Source organism: Bubalus bubalis, chromosome 2, assembly GCF_019923935.1.
Source record: "Bubalus bubalis isolate 160015118507 breed Murrah chromosome 2, NDDB_SH_1, whole genome shotgun sequence".
NCBI lineage: Eukaryota > Metazoa > Chordata > Mammalia > Artiodactyla > Bovidae > Bubalus > Bubalus bubalis.
In genome coordinates this window covers 22,817,270-22,836,456 of record NC_059158.1, presented here as the reverse complement: position 1 = coordinate 22,836,456, position 19,187 = coordinate 22,817,270, and the positions used below count along the sequence as shown (strand labels likewise).

The 19,187-nt window shown below is 38.8% G+C and overlaps 1 pseudogene; it reads left to right on the top strand.

Annotated features, from left to right (window-relative positions):
- The first annotated feature begins 13,600 nt into the window (after window positions 1–13,600).
- Window positions 13,601–14,539, top strand: LOC102392309 (annotated as a pseudogene).
- Window positions 14,540–19,187: the final 4,648 nt, after the last annotated feature.

The following is a 19,187-nucleotide window of genomic DNA, read 5'->3' as shown; positions in this document are numbered from 1 at the left end:
TCGGTGCTCAGCTTTCTTCACAGTCCAACTCTCACATCCATACATGACTACTGGAAAAACCATAGCTTTGACTAGATGGACTTTTGTTGGCTATCATAATAAATAAAATAAACATGTGGTACAACATTTTAGATGAAATTTATAAAAATATTAAAATTCGTATGTATATAAATTGTGTCTTAGAAAATATTGAAAGACAAGTTTTAAAAATATCTCTATGTGACAAATCTTCTCATGTGTAGGCACATTTGATGCACCTGGTTATACTTGCTAGAGGGCTGTTTTTCAGCTTTGGCACACATTACAATCCTTAAACTTATAAGGACTGACTCCTCTACAGACCTTCTATATCAGAATTTTAAGAAATCATGTCCAGAGAATTATTTTTTGAAACTGCCTCAGTTAACTTTAAAGTACATGCAGAATTTGTGAGGACCATCATCAGGAAAACAAATTGAGATATCTATTAGAGACAGAGGTCAGAAGGGATCTCAAATACAGGAAAAGGTGTAAGCTGACCCTTCCCCTCCAAAATAGGTGACAATCTGCCAAAAGATTGAAGAATTTCAAATGCTCCAAGCTTTAAAAGAAAGATGTAAATGCATCAGCAGAAAAATTAAAAGCACAACCCCTAGCAAACACTAAGGCAAATGCAACAATACCAAATTGAATACCTAGACAATATGATTTCCTTAAAATTAGATATTCTATGAAATTCAGCTAAGTACTCCAATCAGTAGTGAAACTCTCATTTATGTGCATTTTTATAAAATTTTTCAAAATTGGTTTCCTAAAACTAAATTATACAACAAAGAATTGACAATTGAATTGTTACTGCTGATTACTAAATTATCAGTACGGGTAAGTAAATATTTAAAACTATCTCAAACAAACCAAAAACAACAAAAAAGAAGAAACCATAAGAAATTATGCAAGAAAACATATGATTTAGAGAATAGACACATGAAACTAAACAGGAATGGTAGTTGAATGAAAACAATAGATGGAGGAGAAATAACTAAGTAAATAGTCAGAAAATTCCCTGGGAATGAAGGTTCCAGCCATACATTAGGCACTCCAGCCCTGGGGTCTGACACCAGGAAAATAACCCCCGTTAGCCAGTTTGAAAACCAATGGGGCTTAGATCAGAACTATAAGAAACCAAGACTCCACTCTTAAAGAGAGCACCCACAGTCACGCTTACTCTTGATCACAGCTCAGAAGCTACAAACTGAAAACCGCATAGGCTCTGGTCAGCTTGCCAGGACTGCACCAGCAAGACCCCAGCCCACACCAGCCTCCAGCTCCAGCCCCTCTCGCCCTGGCATTGCTCTCCTCTGGAGCAGAGGCTGTTGCCAATGAAAACACCCACACTTAGAGGGAAAGGAGCTGGCTTGGACCCCAGTCGTGCCCTGACCAGGGCCAAGGCAGCCATTGCCAGTGTATGTGTCCATGCTCACACAGAGGAGCAAAAACTAGGGAGGAAAACACTATCACTGGTGGGCAAGAGGCCACCTTACTGGCATGGCACCAACCACTCTCGCCCCAACCCAGCCTCCAACCAAGGCATGCATACTCGGGGAAAAGTGAAACCAGCCCAAGAGTACAACCTTATGCCCTCAGGCCCAGGCCAGGACTCAACCAAGGTAGAGACAACCATCATACCCAGGAGAAACCCAACTCTGTCAGGATTCCTTGTCTACCCCCTCGGGCCCTGAACCCACCTCCAAAGGTTGATGAGCACAAGAGAGGTGCTTACTCCCACCTGACTCTGACTCAAGCCTCTCCTACACCAGCCATACCTTACACCAAGGTGATGGCTGCCAGCACACACGGAGAGAAGATGCAGCCCATGCTCACTTCAGATCCAGCTCTCCTGCTAAAGCCCCTGGGCACACAAAGAATGCCTAAGGATGCCTCAAGACCAGGATAGGTAACTATTTCACCTAATTTGATAAAGACAGAGAATGTTAAACAAAATGAGAAGACAAAGTAATATGTTTCAAACAAAGAACATACCTGAAAAAAGCCCTAATGAAACGAGATAATTCACTTGACAAAGAGTTCAAAGCAGGAGATCAATCAAGTTTGAGATGGCTGTCCCAGATGGGGACTCAGAGGGGAAAAAAGGAGAATACATGGGCAGAGCTATGCCCTAGGGAGTGAGTGGCTGGAGCTACAGATTGAGTGACCCAGTCCTGGGGTCCTACACAGGGCAGATGAGTCCTCTTGACTGACCAGAGGATTACTGGGACTAACAGGAGGGCTGTGGGAAGCTTGACTCTGCTGGTGACGAGTGCACATCACTAGCTTACCCTCAAGGCGGGGCAAAGATGGTGGAGTGGAGACTACTCCAGTGGCTCCAGGGTTTCTGGAGAAAGCCTCTGCGCATGCCCTGACCCAAGCCAAGCAAACACTTCAGTATCACTTAATTCACATCGTAGTGCAGCACTGGATCTGGGTGTGTCATGACCAAGAAGAACGCTCAAAAATGGGACACAGAGTTGACTCAGTCCCAGGTTGGCATCTGGGTCAGGTGGTGGCCATTGTTGGAGCTTACTCAAGCATCACACTGGAAACAACCCAGAACTCTGACAGTGGCCAGTTTGCCACAGTTCACACACTGATACATGCCAAGTGTGCACGTGGGCCCTGCCTTCCCTGTGGTGTGGTTCCATAAAAAAGGTAAGGTGGCAGAGGTTGGGGGGAATAATCAGCTATGAGAGACAAAGGGGACTTGGATCCAAGACTGTATCTGAGCAGAGTGAAGGAAATATTTGCTGGCCCCTGCTCAAGAAGTGCATCAGGGACAGTTTGGATCTGTCTACTGCCAACACAAGCTAAGAGCCTGCTTGGGCCCTCCCTTGCTTCAGCACTTCCCCACTATGGGGCAAAGGTCCTGGTGCGGGAGAGGAAAAAGCACACTCTTAAAGGGAAAAGAGCCAGCTTGGGCCCAGCCCTCAGGCGTTCTGCTCCAGCAACCTGAGATCAAAATCCACTCCCAATTAGGAGGTGACAGTCATGAGCAGAGGGGAAATCCCACTTCATACCCAGCTCAGTTTCAGGACCTCCATCTTCTACTAAGGTGATGGCTGTTAGTACATCCTGAGGAAAGAAGTGACATGTATCCATGTCAAATCCAGTTCTCCCACCAAAGAAATCAGGCACATGCAATCCATACAGGGACATTCTCACAGAGTGATACTCACGTAAGACCACAAAAGGTAACTGTTTTATCTAAATTCATAGAGATTGAGAAAGTGAAGCAAGACGAAAAGGCAGAGGAACTGGTTTCAATTAAAAGAGCAAGAGAAAACCCTGAAGAAGTAATGAAACAGAGATAAACAATTTACCAGATAAATAATTCAAAGCACTAGTAATAACAATGTTAACTGAGTTAAGGAAAAGAATAGATGAACACAGTGAGAATTTTAACAGGGAACTAGAAACATAAAATATACTCAATCAGAAATGAAGAATTCAAGAGATGAAATAAAAAAAAAACAGTCAAAGGAATGAATACGTGGCTAATTGATACAGAAGAACTCATAAGTGATCTGGAAGATAGGGATAATGGAAATCACTCGATCAGAACAGCAAAAAAAAAAAAGAAAATTTTAAAAACTGAGAACAGTTTAAAAGCTCTCTGAGACAACATTAAGTGCATCAATATTCACATTATAGGGTTCACAGAAGGAAAGGGGGGATCTTAAAATGTATCTGATGAGATTATGAATAAAAATTGCCAAAATATGAAGAAGGAAACAAATATTCAGATACAGAAAGGACAAAGGATTCAAAAAAGTCGAACTCAAACAGACCCATACCAAGACATATTATAATTAAAATGGCAAAGGATAAAGAAAAAGAGAGAATTGTATTACAAATACAGTCGGGGAGAGGGTGGGGGAAGAGTAATATACAAGAGAATCCTTATGGGTTCTCAGTTGGTTTCTCTGCAGAAACTTTGCAGGTCATAAGGAAGTGGTATGACATATTTGAAATGCTGAAAGGGAAAAACCTACAACTAGGATATTCTACTGTGCAAGATTGTCATCTAGAGTTGAAGGAGAGATAAAGAACTTCTCAGATAAGTAAAGAGTTTATCACAACTAAATATATCCTAAAAGAAATGTTAAAAGGGTCATCTCTAAGTGGAAAACAAATAGGAATCTATAGGAAAGAGAAAATCCCATAAGAAAGGCAATTATATACTAAAAGCAGAAGATTAACTACTTACATATAGAGATTAAAAGGCAAAAAATTATAAAATAACTGCAACTACAATAAACAATACATGATTAACATGAAGATATAAAATATAATATCCAAAACACAAAATAAGGAGAAAAGGAGTAAAAACTGTAGATCTTTCAGAATGTGGTTGAACTTAAATGACTACCAGTTTAAAACAAGTAGATATAGATATACAAGCCATAGTAATGACAGATCGAAAACCTACAATAGATACACAAAAACAAGGGAGAAAAGAACAGAAGAATACTAGCTAAGAAATCAATAGAAAATAATAAAAGAAGAAAAGAACAGAGAATAACTACCAAAACAACCAGAAAATAATAAAATAGCAATAAGTACATACCCATCAATAATTACTTTAAATGTCAATGGACTAAATGCTCCAGTGATAAAACATATGGTGGATGATTGGATAAAAAAACAAGACCCAGCTATGTGCTGCCTACAAGAGACTAACTTCAGAGCTAAAAACACACACAGATTGAAAGTGAGGGAATGAAAAAAGATATTTCATGCAAATGGAAACAAGAAGGGGTAGCAATACTCAGACAAAATAGACATTATAACGAAGGCTTTTCCTATTTTCTAGTTTGGTAAAATTTTCACTGTGTTCATCAATTTTTCCCCAGTGCAGTTAGCATTCTTATTGCAAATGCTTTGAAACTTTATCAGGTAAATTATCTGTTTCATTAGGGTCTTTTCAGTTTCTTCTTGTTCTCTCATTTGAAACATGTTCTTCTGTCTTCTCATTTTAACCTTCTCTGTTTCTTCAAAATTAAATGAAATCGTTACCTATCCTGGTCTTTGACCGTGCTTGTATGGGAGCATCCCTTTGCAGTTTGTGTGTGCCCAGTGGCTTTGCTAGGAGAGCTGAGTCTGAAATTAGTCTGAAGGTAGCTCCATCTTCCCCCAGGGACTTGCAAGCTGGTAATGGCTGCCTCTACTCTGCTCACAGGCAGGGCCAGTGAATTGAGATGTCTCAGCTCCCATCAAGTGTGTTCACTCTCATTGCCAATAGACATCTCTTCCTCAGTGGGGAATATCACTGGAATAAAAAGGCCTGGCGCAGGAACCCAGTGTAGGCTCTTACACATGCTGGGATGGTTCTGGCAAGTCAGCCAGAGCCCAGAAAGCTTTCAATATGCAGTCTCTGCTCTTGATCATGAGTAAGCATGATTGTGTCTGCACTCTTCAAGAGCAGAGTCACAGTTTCTTACTCCAGTAAGCTCCACTTGTTTTCAAACCAGCTGAGGGGTCTCCTATTCCTAGTGTCAGACCCCAGGGTTGAGGTGTCTAATATGGGCCTTAACACCTTGCTCCCCAGAGAGGATACCCAAGCCTGTGATATCCCCCTCTTCTTTTGTGTCTCCTCCTAGGGATGTGAGTCCCAACCAAACTGTTTCTCTCTTCCTACCCAGTTGCATATGAGTCTTTCATTACAGCTTTGGTTATAGTAGAGTAGTTCTGCTGTCCCCAGGTAAATTTGAGCAAGAGTCCCTGCATATGTCATTATAGTTTTGATGTGTTTCTCAGAAAGGTGAGCCCCATGCCCTCCCACTCCACCGTCTTGATCTCCTGAAGGTATTTTTTAAGTTTCACTTGATTTCTCCTCACATGAAAGACCTCTTAATGATTTTCTTCTTCTTCTCTCTTCAACTGATTATTATGCTCCATTATTTTATGGCCAGAAATAATTAAATCTTATGTAAGATAGTCTACAAATGAACAAAGTAAGATATTCAAAGACCTCAGATATAAATTCTCTAGAATCACTTATTCAAGCTAGTTTTGTACTAATAGTATCTTATTTAAATTTATTGTCCAACAACAAACTATCAGAAAAAGAAATTAAGAAAACAATTCCATTTACAATTGCATCAAAAGAATAAAATGCCTAGAAATAAATTTAACTAAGAAGGTAAAAGACTTATACTGAAAACTATAAAACACTAATGAAAAAACTGAAGAAGACACAAATAGATGTAAAGATATTGAAAGGGTAACAGGCAGGAAGGCCAGGGGTCTCCAAACGGAGGAAATAGCCTGCAAGTGTCAGACATTTTTATCTCTATTAAGTGGCAGGAGGAAACAAACTAGTGATATTTTTTTCCTTCTCTATACAAATTTAAAAGGAGGTTTCTCTTAAAATGCTGTGTTGCCATAATGACACCTGGTTTCACCTGAAGTTAACCAATGTCTTTTTCTTATGGAAATGTTTGTCTTAAGCTATGCTAATGTACTATGAGTTTACCCCCAAACTCTGTCTTCAAGTCTGTTCCGCCTCTTGGCTCAGAACCTACTTGACAAACCAGTATGTTATATTCAGATTTTGTTCCCCTAATCTATGTAAATGAAACTATTTGTATGGTGGGCTGCCCTTCTTCAAGATTCAAGTTAATCATTTTATGGCCCAGGATAAACCATTTGGTACCAAGATTATTCCAAAATGCATCTTATGGGTGAGGGACCTGGTGCCATTCTGAATTTTAAGACATTCCTTTCTTTCATTAACAGACTGCTAGTGACTATATAACATCCAGCTGAAGACTAGCAGGGGGGTACTCTTCTGCCCCCTTCTGATGCCTATGTCAGAAGCTTTCTCTATCTACTTTATACTTTAATAAAACTTTATTACACAAAAGCTCTGAGTGATCAAGCCTCGTCTCTGGCCCCGGATTGAATTCTTCTCTGGGGACCAAGAATCCCGGTGTCTTTACGTGATTTAACAACCTTTCAATATTCTGTGCTTATAGATTGGGAGAATATTGTTAAAATGTCCACATTACACAAGGCAATCTACAAATTTAATTGTAATCCCTACAAAAAGCAATAGCAGAGCTGAAAAGAAATAATCCTTGATATTGTCACTGGTAATTTTGGGGGGTTCTGACTTCAAAGGTAATGACAAGAGAAGCAAAAATAAACAAATGAGATTACATCAAATTAAAAAGCTTCTGCACAGCAAAGAAAACCATGAACAACATAAAAAGGCAACCTACACAATGGGATAATATGTTTTCAAATTTTATATTTAATAAGGGGTTAATATCCAAAATAAACAAAGAATTCATACAATTAGATTGCAAAATGGGCAGAAGTGCTAAATAGATCTTTTTCTATAGAAGACATAGAAATGGTATACAGCCACATGAAAAAATGTTCAACATCACTAACAATTAAGGAAATGCCTATCAAAACTACAATGAGATATCACCTCTCATATCAGAACAGCTATTATCAAATGGATTAAAAATAACAAGTATTAGTAAGGAGGTGGAAAAAAGGGAACACAAGCTGGAATCAAGATTGCCGGGAGAAATATCAATAACCTCAGATATGCAGATGACACTACCCTTATGGCAGGAAGTGAAGAGGAACTAAAAAGCCTCTTGATGAAAGTGAAAGTGAAGAGTGAAAAGTTGGCTTAAAGCTCAACATTCAGAAAACAAAGATCATGGCATCTGGTCCCATCACTTCATGGGAAATAGATGGGGAAATAGTGGAAACAGTGTCACACTTTATTTTGGGGGGCTCCAAAATCACTGCAGATGGTGACTGCAGCCATGAATTAAAAGACGCTTACTCCTTGGAAGGAAAGTTATGACCAACCTAGATAGCATATTGAAAAGCAGAGACATTACTTTGCCAACAAAGGTTCGTCTAGTCAAGGCTATGGTTTTTCTTGTCGTCATGTACGGATGTGAGAGTTGGACTGTGAAGAAGGCTGAGAGCCAAAGAATTGATGCTTTTGAACTGTGGTGTTGGAGAAGGCTCTTGAGAGTCCCTTGGATTGCAAGGAGGTCCAATCAGTCCATTCTGAAGGAGATCAGCCCTGGGATTTCTTTGGAAGGAATAATGCTAAAGCTGAAACTCCAGTACTTTGGCCACCTCATGCAAAGAGTTGACTCATTGGAAAAGACTCTGATGCTGGGAGGGATTGGGGGCAGGAGGAGAAGGGGACGACAGAGGATGAGATGGCTGGATGGCATCACTGAGTAGATGGACGTGAGTCTGAGTGAACTCCGGGAGTTGGTGATGGACAGGGAGGCCTGGTGTGCTGCGATTCATGGGGTCGCAAAGAGTCGGACATGACTGAGTGACTGATCTGATCTGATCTGATCTGAGTGCACTATTCATGGGAATAAAAATTGGAGTAGCCATTACTGAAAATAGTATTATGTTTCCTCAAAAAAGTAAAGATATAACTATCATATGATCCAGCAATTCCACTTCTTAATATTTATCTGGAGAAAATGAAAACACTATTCAAAAAGATATGCACCTGTGTATTAACTGCAGCATTATTTACAATAGCCAAGATATGGAAATTGCCTAAGTTAACCATTGATGGATGAATGGATAAAGAGGATGTGGCATATATATACAATGGAGTAACAAAAAATGAAATCTTGCCATTTGAGACAACATGGATGGAACTTGAGAACATTATGATAAATGAAATAAGTTAGACAAAGACATATACCATATGATTTTACTTACATATGGAATCAAGAAACAAATGAAAAAACAAAACAAACAAAAAAGAAAAACCTAATGCGCCACTATTATACCATGGTGACTATAGTTAATAATATTGTATTACAAATCTGTAAGTAAATTGCTACGAAAGTAAATCTTAAAAATTCTGGGGTAAATATGTAACCTTGTATAGTGACAAAGGGGCTTCCCAGCTGGCACTAGTGCTAAAGAACCCACCTGCCAATGCAAGAGATGCAAGAGATGCAGCTTCGATCCCTGGGTCGGGAAGATCCACTGAAAGAGGGCATGGCAATCCACTCCAGTATTTTTGCCTGAAGAAATCCATGGACAGAGGGGCCTGGCAAGCTACAGTCCATAGGATTGCAGAGTCAGACATGACTGAAGTGATTTAACATGCACGCATAGTGACAAAAAGTAATTAGACTTACTGTGATCATTTTGCAACGTATACAAATATCAAATCAGTATGTTGTGCAACTGAAAATACTGTAATGTTGCTGTCAATTGTGCTTCAATTAAAAATCATAACAATAAAATTTAAAAAATAAAATAACATAAAAGTAGTTTCCAGTGTGTCAGGAAATGAGTTTATTTTAAAACAAATCTAGTAGTAGAGGACTCTTGCTACCAACCCCAATTCAGTAGATAACTAATTATACATAAGACACATTTCCATGGAGAACTCAGTCCCCAAAGAACTTTGTCTGCTAACTCATCTGGGATAAGCATAAATGAGCTGTTTGTACAGAGTGCCCAAGAGTCTTAGGAATATAATACAAAAAGCATATCTGCAAACATTCTTCATATTATCTACTACTGTCTTCCTATTCTGGGCTTTTTTCCTTTTTGGCAGCATTGTGTCACATGAAAAACTCACACTTCTGAAGGTAATTCTTAGACACTCATTTGCATACTATAGTTTCTCTGTCCTTCTCTGAAAGTCTGAAAATTCATGTGTGCCTCCATAATTCCTTTTTATTAAATTATAGTTATCAAAATAAGGTGAGTAAAAAGACACTTGTTTTAAAGACTACCCATCTTAGGGAAAGTTGGAATGTGTTTACTTCAAAGTAACTAATATATGTAGGAAAAGCAGAGAGCATTTTATTTCCAGGCGCCTTCTCTAAACTTCGGAAATATATAGCTTAATGCCTATAGAAAGCAACTAGGTTTATCTTTGTAATCAAACTCAGTCTTTGACTTAAACCAACCTTAAAATCATGTAAATTTTAATAAACACTAATCTGACAGATATTAAACACCTGAGTGAAGTATGTAGCTTTCATTCAATCATGTGAACATTTTTAATATGTAGTGAGAACTTGATAGATTGACTTGTCCACGTGTTTCATCCAGATGCTTTGATATCAGATAAATTTTCCTTTCTTCTACAATCTTTCCCTATGTATAAACTTAAAAATCACTATAAATACAAAGAAAATAATGTGGGATACAAATGATACATAAATAAGACACACCAGAATGAAAACGTTAGTGGAGATTTAAAGAAGAAGTCAAAAGGAATAGATTGGTACTCTGGTAAAGTGACTTTCAACACTGGTTTAAACAGTGGAAGCTAAATAGATCCCTATTTATCTCCAAGTGAAAATAGTGATGAAAAATCACTGAAAGTAGATCAAAAAGTAGGCTAAAAATTCTTCGACTATAAGAATTAAAAATAATAAAATATCATGAGAGTGATACAAAAAGGATTAGTTACCTAAGAAAGAATTACACAGTGTAAATATACATCAAAAGAGAATCGCATTATTTAGGACACTTTTTGTAGTATCTCCAGGGAAATATATGGAGAAATGAAGGAGGCTCTGGGATGATCACCATTCACAAACAAAACTGCACTTGCTAAGGTGAATAATATATATAAAATTCCAAATAATGCAGATTTAATACAATTGATGAGATTATACTTGGCTAAACACTGTCATGAGAGTCAGAAAAAATTATGGAAGAATTTTTGGAGGATCAAGACTAAAATTACTCTTTCAAAAAAAAATTGAAAGATGAACCATGGTAAAAAAATAAAAAAGGTAAGTATAACAATGTTAACCGAATAGACAATAGATGTCATATGGTGCAATTATTTTAATGTGGGCAATTGCCTTTTTTAATATTTATTTTAAAAGCTAAATTAATTCATACCATGCTTTTGTTTCATATATATCTACACAAAGAACTTTCACCATAAAGAGAACTTAGGTCAAGATATAATTCTACATTTGAATTGTTCTTTTAATACCTTAAATAATGTCAGAGTTGAATAAGTTGTAGCAAACATATTCACTTAGAAATTATCTCTACATGTGCTTTCTTTGGAATCTTGAAACTCTAAATTTACAGTCTTATTATCTCACTATCTCTTTTAAGGAATTAATTGCTTTTTGATATTTAGAACCTCAATAAGAATGATTGGTTAACAACATCTTAAAATATGAGTACTAAAACTTCCTTTGTTATAGGGTTTGGGGCTAGGTACTAAAGATTTAATGGGTGCAAAGTGCTTACTGTAGTGTTTGGTGCATAGAGCTCTTTCAGGATGAGTTGAAATTATTATTTTATTGCTATATTATACACATCTGATCTAGAGTTAGTGTGTAAACAAAGGGCCATATTCACATCTTGGCCCTGAGGAGCTTTGTGTGACAGCTCACAAGGTGGCTTGAGGATTCGATGAAATAAAGCATGGGAAATCTATGCTTTGCAAGTATAATTCTGTTTCCCTTGAATCAATAATTTATTGGCAGAGTAACTTGGAATTTTGTCACTGCTATACACTACCTCAACTTCCTATCTGATTATTTTTCGTCTTACAGAAGATAATAGATTTCATGAAACACAATTTAACACTAGACAGGAAAAAAAGGATAAACAAAAATTCACTTACTTTTTAAATTTTCTCAAAAACTGCTTTACTCAGCTAGTTGATTTTGTTGTTGCACGTGCCTCATAGCTTTAAAAAAATAAAAAAGAGCGAGAGGGGGAGAAGTTCCTTGGTGGTCTAGTGGTTATAGCGCTTAGGATACGGCATTTTCACTGCTGTGGTTCAGGTTCAATCCCTGTTGGGGGAACTGAGAACTCCCAAGTTGCACAGCACAGCCAAAACCTTTAAGAAATGGAGGGCATCATGTCATGAGTATATGAAGTACTTTATGTCTATGAATAATGTCTCCAATCCTGAACTGGAATAAAGAATTTCCTCCTGACATCAATTCCCTGGCCTTAAAGGATGTTTGTAGTTATATGCAATAGAAAAAGCAAGAGAGTTCCAGAAAAACATCTGTTTCTGCTTTATTGACTATGCCAAAGCCTTTGACTGTGTGGATCACAATAAACTGTGGAAAATTCTGAAAGAGATGGGAATACCAGACCACCTGATCTGCCTCTTGAGAAATTTGTATGCAGGTCAGGAAGCAACAGTTAGAACTGGACATGGAACAACAGTCTGGTTCCAAATAGGAAAAGGAGTTTGTCAAGGCTGTATATTGTCACCCTGTTTATTTAACTTATATGCAGAGTACATCATGAGAAATGCTGGGCTGGAAGAAACACAAGCTGGAATCAAGATTGCTGGGAGAAATATCAATAACCTCAGATATGCAGATGACACCACCCTTATGGCAGAAAGTGAAGAGGAACTGAAAGCCTCTTGATGAAAGTGAAAGTGGAGAGTGAAAAAGTTGGCTTAAAGCTCAACATTCAGAAAACGAAGATCATGGCATCCGTTCCCACCACTTCATAGGAAATAGAAGGGGAAACAGCAGAAACAGTGTCTGACTTTATTTTTCTGGGCTCCAAAATCACTACAGATGGTGATTGCAGCCATGAAATTAAAAGACGCTTACTCCTTGGAAGGAAAGTTATGACCAACCTAGATAGCATATTCAAAAGCAGAGACATTACTTTGCCAACAAAGGTTCGTCTAGTCAAGGCTATGGTTTTTCCTGTGGTCATGTATGGATGTGAGAGTTGGACTGTGAAGAAGGCTGAGCGCCGAGGAATTGATGCTTTTGAACTGTGGTGTTGGAGAAGACTCTTGAGAGTCCCTTGGACTGCAAGGAGATCCAAGCAGTCCATTCTGAAGGAGATGGACGTGAGTTTCAGTGAACTCCGGGAGTTGGTGATGGACAGGAGGCCTGGCATGCTGCGATTCATGGGTTCGCAAAGAGTCGGACACGACTGAGGGACTGATCTGATCTGATCTGAAGTGAATCATTGATAACCATTCAAACTCTTTCCTCCCTGGTAACCATAAATTCTGAACAAGGCTATCCTGATCGTGCTTCCTAGGTTGTCTCCAGTCTGGTCTTCTCCTGTAATTACGTCAATGCTTTTAATCTTCTCAATATTTCAGTAATGTCTTGCAGCAGTGTTTCTGATAATGATCCATCTGACTCCTGGACTCCATGCCACATCTACTCTATCAGACACCTGGAGATAGGAATCATGTTAACAGTCTCTTCAGCTAAAATTTTCACAAGCAAAGTATGAAAACCATTACTTTGGAGTATCGAAACAACAGTCACTTTTTTAATCCTCACCAGAGCCCAAAGACAGTTATTCCCATATTTATTAAACAGAGTAGGAAACAGACCTTCACTGAGGTTATTTGTTTAAGGTAGTTGCCTTTATTTTGTAGAGTCATGAAGAGTAATTAAGTCACCTGGTGTCACATTCATTTAGTTATCTCCCTTCCCAAGTTACTGTACCCAATCTCCTATGACTAGATACATAATTGTGCACACTGCATAACTGTGTTTTGTCATTTCTCAAAATATTTCTATCCTTCCTGCCATTTCCCTACTATAGATGAAACAAATTGAAGATAATGGATCTGATTAACAAAAGCTATCCTGAAGAGTTTATTCTACTAGGCTTTGCTGACCATCCTTGGATAGAGCTTCCTCTGTTCATTATTCTGCTTATAACGTACCCCATGGCCATGATGGGAAACATAGCCATCATTCTGGTGTCCAAGTTAGACCCCCATCTGCACAGCCCCATGTATTTCTTCCTCACCAACCTCTCCTTTTTGGACACATGCTACACCACAAGCATTGTCCCTCAGATGCTCTTTAACCTGGGAACGTCTAAGAAGACAATCAGCTATGTGGGGTGTGCAGTTCAGCTTTATTTCTTCCACATAATGGGGGGCACAGAAAGTCTGCTTTTGGCTGTTATGTCCTTTGATCGCTACGTGGCCATCTGCAAGCCTCTACACTACACCCTCATCATGAATCAGCGCATCTGTGTCTTATTAGTGGCCACCATGTGGCTGAGTGGAGTGACCTATGCTGTCTCAGAGGCCACTTTCACCTTACAGTTACCACTCTGTGGTCGCAATACCCTGGATCACTTGGTATGTGAGATTCCTGTTCTGATAAAGACTGCCTGTGGCGAAAAGGGTGCTAATGAGCTCACACTCTCAATGGTATGCATTTTTTTCTTAGCTGTGCCACTGTGCTTAATTCTTATTTCCTATGCTTACATTGGACATGCTATATTTAAGATTAAATCTTTGGAGGGAAGGAAAAAAGCCTTTGGGACATGTTCCTCCCATCTCATAGTAGTTTTCTAATTTTATGGTCCAGCCATTAGCATGTACCTTCAGCCCCCCTCCTCCATCTCAAGAGACCAGCCCAAGTTCATGGCTCTCTTCTATGGAGTAGTGACTCCTACACTCAACCCTTTCATCTACACTCTGAGGAATAAGAATGTAAAGGGGGCACTGGGCAACCTCATGAGGAGTGTGTTCACTTGCAAGTGAGAGTTAGCAGACATCAAATGAAACTATTTAACCATTGAGGTAGGTTTTATAGTGATTTCTTTAATAACTCACTCTAGCCTTATATGTCCACAGATCATGTGATGTTCTTTTTGCAAAATATGTCATGTTCCTCATATTCCTAGACAATGGTAATTCTTGGCTAATACTCACCAGTAAGGGCATTCTGTGGAAATGATTAGAAAATCATTCTATTTTGGTTGATACATACTGAAATAGTGGGTGTAAACATTAAACAAATGTACTATGAATTACAATAAAAACTAATTATTTCAAGTGAATCATAAAGTACCATGACAAGCATTCATCAGTGGATCTCTTATGACCATGGCACCTAAGAAATATTTCATCACTCTCTGCAAGACTGGGCATATCTAAGTAGTCAGCATGGTGCCACTGTGCATGCACTATGAGGCTCTCTACACCTTAGACCAACTATGAGTATCACAAGTTTATCAACCTCCATTTATCTAGAAAGAAATTGAAGTCACTCAGTCATGTCTGACTATTTGCAATCCCATAGACTGTAGCCTACCAGGCTTCTCCATTCATGGGATTTTCCAGGCAAGAGTACTGGAGTGGGTTGCCATTTCCTTCTCCAGGGGATCTTCCCAACCCAGGGATCGAACCCGGGTCTCCCACATTGCAGGCAGAGGTTTTACCATCTGAGCCACCAGGGAATCCTGCTACTAATTCTTTAACAACACATTGTTACTCTAACAAACAAGGTTGCAATGTTTTGTATTTTTAGCCAATGAATGTATCATTAAATGCTAAAATGAATAAAGTATATACGGACAAAATGTGTGGATTTCTTAATGTTCTTCATATATATCAAAAAGCCTTCATATATATCAAAGCCTTCTGAATCAGTGACAGAACAAGGAAGTGATATTAATAATGAATTACAACATGGAAACATTTTCATGCATAATGGGAACAGCTAGAATGTTTTTTGAAACTGTGTAAGAATCAGGATGAAAAAGAAAAAACTTTACATTTCTAGACTGGAAAGCAACTTGATTAACAATGTGAGTATAGTTTTGATGCTTAGAATCTGTATCAATAAAAGTTGAAACTGTTAAAATTAGTTCTAAGATTCCTATCCAGCTTCAAACTCTGTCATAAAATCTCACATTTTTTATTATTTTTGGAGTTTTTTTATATAAATTTATTTATTTTAATTGGAGGCTACTTACTTTACAATATTGTAGTGGTTTTGCCATACATGGACATGGATCTGCCATGGGTGTACCTGTGTTCCCCATTCTGAACCCCCCTCCCACCTTCCTCCCCATACCATCCCTCTGGGTCATCCCAGTGCACCAGCCCCGAGCACCCTGTCTCATGCATCGAACCTGGACTGGGGATTTGTTTCACATATGATAATATACATGTTTCAATGCCATTCTCCCAAATCAACCCACCCTCTCCCTCTCCCATAGAGTCCAAAAGACTGTTCTATACATCTGTATCTCTTTTGCTGTCTCGCATATAGGGTTATCATTACCATCTTTCTAGATTCGATATAAATGCATTAGTATATTGTATTATTCCAGTTGAGCTATTTCAAATTCTGAAAGATGATGCTGTGAAAGTGCTGCACTCAATATGCCAGCAAATTTGGAAAACTCAGCAGTGGCCACAGGACTGGAAAAGGTCAGAAAGGCAATGCCAAAGAGTGCTCAAACTACCGCACAATTGCACTCATCTCACATGCTAGTAAAGTAATGCTCAAAATTCTCCAAGCCAGGCTTCAGCAATACGTGAACCATGAACTTCCAGATGTTCAAGCTGGTTTTAGAAAAGGCAGAGGAACAAGAGATCAAATTGCCAAAATCTGCTGGATCATGGAAAAAGCAAAGAGAGTTCCAGAAAAACATCTATTTCTGCTTTATTGACTATGCCAAAGCCTTTGACTGTGTGGATCACAAGAGGCTGTGGAAAATTCTGAAAGAGATGGGAATACCAGACCACCTGACCTGCCTCTTGAGAAATCTGTATGCAGATCAGGAAGCAGCAGTTAGAACTGGACATGGAACAACAGACTGGTTCCAAATAGGAAAAGGAGTACATCAAGGCTGTTTATTGTCACTCTGCTTATTTAACTTATATGCAGAGTACATCATGAGAAACACTGGACTGGAAGAAACACAAGCTGGAATCAAGATTGCCGGGAGAAATATCAATAACCTCAGATATGCAGATGACACCACCCTCATGGCAGAAAGTGAAGAGGAACTAAAAAACCTCTTGATGAAAGTGAAAGTGGAGAGTGAAAAAGTTGGCTTAGGCTCAACACTCAGAAAACGAAGATCATGGCATCCAGTTCCATCACTTCATGGGAAATAGACGGGGAAACAGTGTCAGACTTCATTTTTCTGGGCTCCAAAATCACTGCAGATGGTGACTGCAGCCATGAAATTAAAAGACACTTACTCCTTGGAAGGAAAGTTATGACCAACCTAGAGAACATATTCAAAAGCAGAGACATTATTTTGCCAACAAAGGTCCGTCTAGTCAAGGCTATGGTTTTTCCTGTGGTCATGTATGGATGTGAGAGTTGGACTGTGAAGAAGGCTGAGCACCGAAGAATTGATGCTTTTGAACTGTGGTGTTGGAAAAGAGTCTTGAGAGTCCCTTGGACTGCAAGGAGATCCAACCAGTCCATTCTGAAGGAGATCAGTCCTGGGATTTCTTTGGAAGGAATGATGCTAAAGCTGAAACTCCAGTACTTTGGCCACCTCATGCGAAGAGTTGACTCATTGGAAAAGTCTCTGATGCTGGAAGGGATTGGGGGCAGGAGGAGAAGGGGACGACAGAGGATGAGATGGCTGGATGGCATCACTGACTCGATGGACGTGAGTCTGAGTGAACTCTGGGAGTTGGTGATGGACAGGGAGGCCTGGCATGCTGCGATTCATGGGGTCGCAAAGAGTTGCACACGACTGAGTGACTGAACTGAACTGAATACTGTATTGGTGTTTTTCTTTCTGGCTTACTTCACTCTGTATAATAGGCTCCAGTTTCATCCACCTCATTAGAACTGATTCAAATGTATTCTTTTTAATGGCTGAGTAATACTCCATTGTGTATATGTACCACTGCTTTCTTATCCATTTGTCTGCCCATGGACATCTAGGTTGCTTCCATGTCCTGGCTATTATAAACAGTGCTGCGATGAACATTAGGGTACACGTGTCTCTTTCCCTTCTGGTTTCCTCAGTGTGTATGCCCAGCAGTGGGATTGCTGGGTCATATGGCAGTTCTATTTCCAGTTTTTTTAAAGAATCTCCACACTGTTCTCCATAGTGGCTGTACTAGTTTGCATTCCCACCAACAGTGTAAGAGAGTTCCCTTTTCTCCACACCCTCTCCAGCATTTATTTCTTGTAGATTTTTTGATAGCAGCCAATCTGACTGGCATGAGATGGTACCTCACTGTGGTTTTGATTTGCATTTCTCTGATAATGAGTGATGTTGAGCATCTTTTCATGTGTTTGTTAGACATCTGTATGTCTTCTTTGGAGAAATGTCTATTTAGTTCTTTGGCCCATTTTTTGATAGGGTCATTTATTTTTCTGGAATTGAGCTGCAGGGGTTACTTGTGTATTTTTGAGATTAATTCTTTGTCAGTTGCTTCATTTGTTATTATTTTCTCTCATTCTGAAGGCTGTCTTTTCACCTTGCTTATAGTTTCCTTTGTTGTGCAGAAACTTTTAATTTTAATTAGATCTCATTTGTTTATTTTTGCTTTTATTTCCATTACTCTGGGAGGTGGGTCATAGAGGATCTTGCTGTGATGTATGTCAGAGAGTGTTTTGTCTATGTTTTCCTCTAAGAGTTTTATAGTTTCAGGTCTTACATTTAGATCTTTAATCCATTTTGAGTTTATTTTTGTGTATGGTGTTAGAAAGTGTTCTATTTTCATTCTTTTACAAGTTGTTGACCAGTTTTCCCAGCACCACTTGTTAAAGAGATTGTCTTTTCTCCACTGTATATTCTTGCCTCCTTTATCGAAGATAAGGTGTTCATATGTGCGTGGATTTATCTCTGGGCTTTCTATTTTGTTCCATTGATCTATATTTCTGTCTTTGTGTCAGTACCATACTGTCTTGATAACTGTAGCTTTGTAGTAGAGCCTGAATTCAGACAGGTTGATTCCCCCAGTTCCATTCTTCTTTCTCAAGATTGCTTTGGCTATTCAAGGTTTTTGTATTTCCATACAAATTGTGAAATTATTTGTTCTAGTTCTGTGAAAAACCTCACATTTTTTAAAGCAACTTAAAGGATTTTACATATATTAGGTGTTTAACTAATATGGTAAGAAATCAACATAATGTTGTATAGTGAGAAATTAATAGGTAAGAATAACAAGAGTGAACTGGACTTTTCTGGCATGTCTTCTGGTCTAGCAAATCAAGATTTAAGCAAAGTATTGGATGATAAATGATATGCTTTCCTGAACAAGGTTTTACTTGAGCCCTCCAAGTATCTCTGGCAGGAATGGAGTTTTGATTCTAAATGCAATTTCGCCCCTCCTACCATAGTCTTGGGGCTTCTCCTTTGCCCCTGGACATGGGGTATCTTTTTTTGGTGGGATCCAACATTCTTCTGTCAATGGCTGTTCA